This window comes from Nannospalax galili, unplaced genomic scaffold, assembly GCF_000622305.1.
Source record: "Nannospalax galili isolate Female #2095 unplaced genomic scaffold, S.galili_v1.0 scaffold278, whole genome shotgun sequence".
Taxonomy (NCBI): Eukaryota; Metazoa; Chordata; class Mammalia; order Rodentia; family Spalacidae; genus Nannospalax; species Nannospalax galili.
This window is the reverse complement of record NW_008347536.1, coordinates 7,116,847-7,123,586: the sequence shown is the minus strand read 5'-3', so window position 1 is coordinate 7,123,586 and position 6,740 is coordinate 7,116,847. Positions and strand designations below refer to the sequence as shown.

At 39.3% G+C, this 6,740-nt stretch overlaps 1 pseudogene; it reads left to right on the top strand.

The window, feature by feature from the left end:
- The first annotated feature begins 4,814 nt into the window (after window positions 1-4,814).
- LOC103743054 lies at window positions 4,815-6,404 on the top strand (annotated as a pseudogene).
- Window positions 6,405-6,740: the final 336 nt, after the last annotated feature.

Genomic DNA, 6,740 nt, shown 5'->3' with positions numbered 1-6,740 from the left:
ACCCAAGCTAAGGAAATTCTGGTAACTGATGACCACTATAATGGGTAGACAGTCTCATTCAAGGATGGGACTCTCAGTAAGTTAACCACACTCCAATGGATGGCCCTACACTGAGGACTCTTAGGGACACAAATTAGACTCTACAAGCCATAATATTTGTATAATATAATACATTAAACTTGGCAGGAATAATAAAAGGAGGTGTGGGTAGGGGAGGGAACCTAAATTTGATCAAAATATGCAATATGAAAAATCACAAAAATTTAATTTAAAAAGGGGAAAAATAAAAGAAAAACAAAAAGGAAACAAATTTGGCAATGTGACTGACATAAGAGGTAAATATCAATAGAAAATAAAAGAACTAAGTAAATGAAAGGAATGTGAACTTACATAGGCCAAAGGTTATTATATCCCCATGGGATGATGAGTTCAGTGCCATCAGCTCTGGTTTTCTTTTTAATTTAACAACTATTTATTAATTTTTGAGAAAGACTAAGATTCTAATTATTCTATGCATGGAAACCAAATACAGATCAGTCAAATATGAAATGAGGAAAGGCCCAGAAGGAAAAAAACAGTGCTCATATATAGCTATTCTTAGTTATTGAAACTTAAAAAATTATTCTATCTTTGTTATTAGCTCCAAAACAAAGGATGATCTGCATTGTTGTTATGATCTTTTTCTGGCTGGTGACAATAAGGAGTTTTGTTCTATTCTTCTGGCTTTGGTAGAGCTCTGGTTTTCTTTTGCTTCTCTTCTTTGAATTGCATTATTTTATAAGCAGACAGAAAGGAGAAAGCAGTTTAAGGTAAATAGTTTGTAAATGTTTCACAGAGACAGGAACAACTCAACTAAATCTTCATAAAATGTGTGATTATATAGAGAATACTGGAGGAAAATTGTGTCAGTTATGAAACCTCATGCTCAGGAATAGGCCAAGAAAGAGTTTGTCATGTTCAGGGAACTACCAGTCAAGTGGTAGGTAGAAGTTGTAAGACTTGTTACGTTGGAAGGGGATAGGAGTAGTTGAAGGACAGATGTTTCACTAGTCTAAGGTGGATAGATAGGGTTCAGAGTGTGAGGCTCTTGTATGCTCTTCTAGAAAGCCAGTAAAACCTATGCAGAAACAAAGAATAAAATGACTCTTGATGGCTTACAAAGGCCATATGAGGAATTTCCTAGCTGTCACAAGCTAGCCAAGCTGTAAAGATTGCAGAGCTGTAGTAGGCTCCTGTAAAATATGTCCCTGCTACGCTGCCTGGGTGGCATCTCCTGACACTATAGACTAGCAAGTCAGAAGACATTTTGAACAGCAAATAATTTATGTCACCCACCATGTGTTAGAGGGACAGCCACACATCCGTCATCAGGACAGTGTTATATAAAAGAGATTTTAATTGCTTCTGGATTATAAATAAAACAAGCACAGCATTACAGAGATATATTATGGGATCACTGCTAATTTGCAGATTGTGTTATGAAGGACAAAGTAAATCCCCAAATGGCTGGAGGTGACAAGTTATTTTACCGATAAGAGGTATAGGCAAGAGTGTGAAAAAAAAAAAGAGTGTTTTAATAACAAACAGCAACATTCATTTTATGACAAGAGCCTCAATTCAGAAAAATGTCAGGCTGATGTATTCCATTTTCTGTCCTGTATTTAATCAACTGTAGAAGGTATTGATGGAAGAATCAGGCAGTGAGAAAAGGACTTGTGAATGTCAAATGTTAAAAGAAATGTTTGCATTTAGGTAATCTCTTCAATTTTGCTATGCATAATGGCCCAATTTAATGTCACCATAAGAGTCCTTCACCTGTCTGCCTCTGACATTTCACTCCACTCCATTCCCGGCTGTCACTGCTCCACTGTAGGCCCTTATCTTCCTCTTCTTTGCTTATGCCCCCTCACCTCCCCTGCAGAATGAATCCTCCTGAAGTACCAGTGGAGTCATTCACGTCTTTTGCTCAGAAATTTCTTCAGACTAAACACAGCCTTCAGAAAACAATTCCTGCTCTCAAGGTCAAAACCTTCATGATGTTCATTAATTCATTCAGCAGATATGTACTACGCCTACTACATGTCAAGTGCTGTTATGGACATTTGAAACATATCATTGAGCCAATCCTGAAATGCTCTTATTCATAGATCCTTAAATAGTGCCCTAGCTTTTAACTTTTGGATTGTGTTCTTTTATTAATGTACTCAATAAATACTTCTATTATATGTGTCTTTGATTTCTGTGTGTATAATCCACTCAGTTCCTTGGACTCTCGAGTTCTCAACTTTTTCTGAAAACTTTCCTTCCCCTAAATGTCTTGGACCCTCTTTCCAACCAGCATTCATTTGAATTCCCAACAAAAACAGCAACAACTCTAAACTTATTGTAATGAACTTTTTGCCCCATTCTTGACCTGCTCCTAAGTGTTCTCCTTTTCCAGTGCCCCAACCACACAGTTGTCTGCCATCATCAGCACCTATAGGAGATATTTGTTTTTATATCAATATAAAGATGTGCTTTTATACTTTATGGCCTAGCCCATGCCCCTATCTCTCCATGAATACATGTTTTGTCATCATAGCCCCAATACTCAAAACAATAACACAGGTATAACTCCAACATTTATTGAACATTCACAAAGTGCCAAGCTCTGATCTAAACTACTCTAATGTGAAATGATTTACTCTTGACAGCAAGCTTATGGTATAATTTCTTTTATTTTTCTCCTTTTACATATGAGGAAACTGCTACTTTGAAATTTTCAATTAATTTAGTGGTTAGCATAATTATAACTCATAATATTTTAAATCAAATATTAATAATAATATTACAAGAACTTAAGCAACTTCTTCAACTTTATATACATTGGATAAGGTAGAACAAGAAATCAAAATTCAAACACAGAAATCTTAACTCAAGACTCCATTCACTTGAGCACTATCCTGAACCATATTAGGTTCTTAGAAATAGCTGCAAATGAATGAATGAAAGCCCCCTACTTTGTAAGTCGCTCATTTATTAAAATTGTCCAAACTGTTTCATTCTCTCAGATCCCAGCTTGATATTTCCTGTGGGAAGGTATCCTTGATCCTACAGTCGCTCTTTTTGAGGTTTTAAATCTTGGAGTCAGCATCTTTGGTAGTTCAAGTCTCATTCGTATTTTCTACTTCATTTTTGTCAAATTTGATAAATTGTGATTTTTCAAGGAATTACTTTATTCCATATAAATTTAAATTTATTGCCATAAATATTTCAAACTTATTGGAAGTCTATAGAAATGAGACTTGTATTCATGTACTTGTGTATCTTCTGATTTCATTCTTAGAAGTATCCCAGTAGTTTATCAGTTTTATTGGTCTTTTTAAAGGACTCATTTTAGATTTATTGATTTTTCCTGCAAGTTTGCTTTCTTTAATTTTTTTCTCATCTCCTCCTAATTTATCCCGCTACTTTTGGTGTTTAATTTGTTATGATTTTCTACTTCTTGAATGACTGCCTCTATTTTACTTTCAGCCTTTTGCTTTGCATAATTAGCAGCTTACGTTCTGAATTTCTCTGAGCACATTATTTGCATTCCATGCTTACTTTTGGAATAGTATGTGCTGAGTTACAGCATAGATGTAGATTGTGCTTAGGCACATGCTGTCAATTCTATGTGTCTACAAAATATAGTTACACAGCCTGTCCCCTCCATGGAGGACTCCAAATCACAGACTATTTTCATGTGTGTGGAACATATATACAAAATAATTTCACATAACATTTATGCATCATTTTTAACTTTTTACTGTTTAACTTTCAAATCTTTGGCAAAAAGCTTTTGTTAAAAAAATCTTTTCATAAAATTCTTAAATTTGAATGTGTTAATTGTGCTTCTTAACTTAGTCTAAAAATACTTATTTTTTTAATTGGAACAGGTGGACCATTTGTGCTGGTATTTATTGATGCATGTGAACCCAAATTTATAGTGTTGCTAGGTGATCTATGTCCTGCAGATTCAATGTCCCTATTTACTTTTTCAGTTGGATTACTAATTTAACCATTTCATTTTAAAAGTCCAATAAAAGTGAACAAAAAATAGGGGAAGAATGAGTTTTCTGAAGAAGTAAATCCAATCACAATCCAAATTTAAAGATTAGGAACAATCCTGATGAATCCAGTTGACAGTCCCAGGGTGTGATCATTGTGTCCCACTCCAACCACTAGAATGTCCAACGCACAGAAGCAGTGCAAAAAGGAGTCAGAATTACCTGGAAAAATCAGTACTAGGAAATCCTGCACTCTTATTCAAAGCCACTTAGAGGTAAAGAATTGAGAAAAGAGGATGAGAACTAGACAAATTTGCATTTAAATGGGTGAATTTTATTACAAGGACATTATTCTTCAGCAAACATTTGTGGGTACATTTGTGTGTGTACACACACGTATGCTCATGTGTATGCAGGCTTGTATGTAGAGACTAGAGTCCAGTCTTAGATCTCATTCCTCAGGAGCTGTCCACCTTTGCTTGTGAGACAAGGTTTCTCACTGCGACCTGCAGCTCACTAATTAGGCTAACCTGGCTAACCAGCTAGTCCCAGAGATCTGCCTCCTTCCATCTCCCCAGCACTGAGATTGCAAGAAAGTACCACCCAGCATTTTTTAGGTGGGTACAGAGGATCAAACTCTGGTCGCACAGCAAGCACTTTGCCAACTGAGCTATCTCTCTATCCCTCAATAAACTTTTAAAAAATTTAAACTAACTGACTCCTCAAGGCAGCTGCACTCCAGTGTCTTGGAATCTTGTTGCTTGGCCTGTGCAAATATGCGCCAACATGGTTTCATACAACTACACCCAACAAGCAACTCAAAGCTCTGGGGCCTACCCTTCCCAGCCTGGGCAGGGTTACTTGCAGCAGAACAATCATCACTATGAACAGCAGAGTTACAGTGGCCATGGCCAGTCAACTGACACTTCGGGATATAGCCAGAACAGCTATGGTTCTTATGGATAGACCCAGAACACAGGCTATGGCACTCAGTCAGCTCCCCAGGGATACAGTTCCACTGGAGCCTATGGCTATAGCCAGAGTTCCCAGTCTTCTTAAAGACAGAAGTCCTCCTATCCTGGCTATGGCCAACAGGCAGCTCTTAGCAGCACTTCGGGAAGTTAACGTGTCAGCACCTAGAGCACCAATCACAGGCAGCAGGAGTGGAGGCTATGGCCAACAATCTGGCTATAGTGGATGACAACAAAACTACAGATAGCAGCCAAATTCCTATAATCTCCCTCAGGGCTACAGATGGCAGCAGAACTCCTATAATCCCCCTCAGGGCTATGGATAACAGAACCAGTGTAACAGTAGCAGTGGAGGGGGTGGAGGGGGGTGGAGGCAATTATGGCCAAGATCTTTCCTCCAGGAGTGATGGCAGCATTGTTATGGCAATCAGGACCAGAGTAGTGGTGGTGGTGGTGGCTATGGGGGAGACCAGCAGGACCGTGGGTGCTGAAGCAGGGGTGATGGAGGTGGTTACAACCACAGCTGTGGTGGCTATGAACCCAGAGGTGGTGGAGGTGGTTGGTGGAAGCAGAGACAGCATTGGCAGAAGTGACTGTGGTGGCTTCAATAAATTTGGTGGCCCCTGGGATCAAGAATCACTTCATAATTCCAAGCAGGATAATTCAGCTAACACCATCTTTGTGCAAGGCCTGGGTGAGAATGTTATCATTGAATCTGTGGGTGATTACTTCAAACAGATCAAAATTATCAAGACAAATAAGAAAACGACACAACCCATGATTAATCTGTAGACAGATAGGGAAGTTAACTAACAAACTGAAAGGTGAGGAAGAGCCTCATCTGATGATCCAGCTTCTGCTAAAACAACTGTTGACTAGTTTGATGGTAAAGAATTCTCTGGGAATCCTATCAAGGTCTCATTTGCTACATGCCAAGTGGATTTCAGTGGTGTGGTGGAAATGGTCATGGAGGTGGAGGACAAATAGGAAGTGGAGGCTATAGACGAGGTAGCAGTGGTGGTGGTGGCTGTGGAGGAGTCACCAGTGGAGGTGGTGATGGTGGTAGTGGACAGGAACGGGCTAGGGACTGGAAGTGACCTAATCCTACATGTCAGAACATGAACTTCTCTTGAAGAAATGAATGCAACCTGTGTAAGGCCCCTAAACCGAATGGCACTAGGAGGGGGACCAGGAGGGGGACCAGGATCTCTCGTATGGGGAGTAACTATGAAGATGAGATGATCCACATGGCAGAGGAGGATATGATTGGATAGCTACCGGATCAAGGCCAGGACTGCAGTGGGGACCACAGGGGCTTCCAAGAGGGCCAAGGTGGTGGGGACAGAGGTGGCTTTGGCCGTGCAAGATGTACTCAAGGGGTGGGCACAGGCAGTATTACAAGTAGAGGCCATAGTAGTCTGGCTCCTGAAGTTCTGCAATAGCTTTTCTTCCTCTACCCAGTGTTATCTTTGTTGTTTTATAACCTTCCAGTTGGTGATCACCCAATTGTCTGTTTGTTTGATTATGTGTCAGACTACAATACTTGTAACTATACCTCTGATTTCCATTAAAAACTATCATTTTAGAAAAAAAAAAAGGAAAACCTGAAAGGCTTCCTAGCTGACCCAGAATAAAAGCCAAAGATCTTAAATTACCCACAAGAGTCTAGAAGGCAGTTTGATCTAAGTTCCTGCCCTTTGCTCTTCTGCTTTATCTCCCACAAGGCAGGCGGATCTCTGTG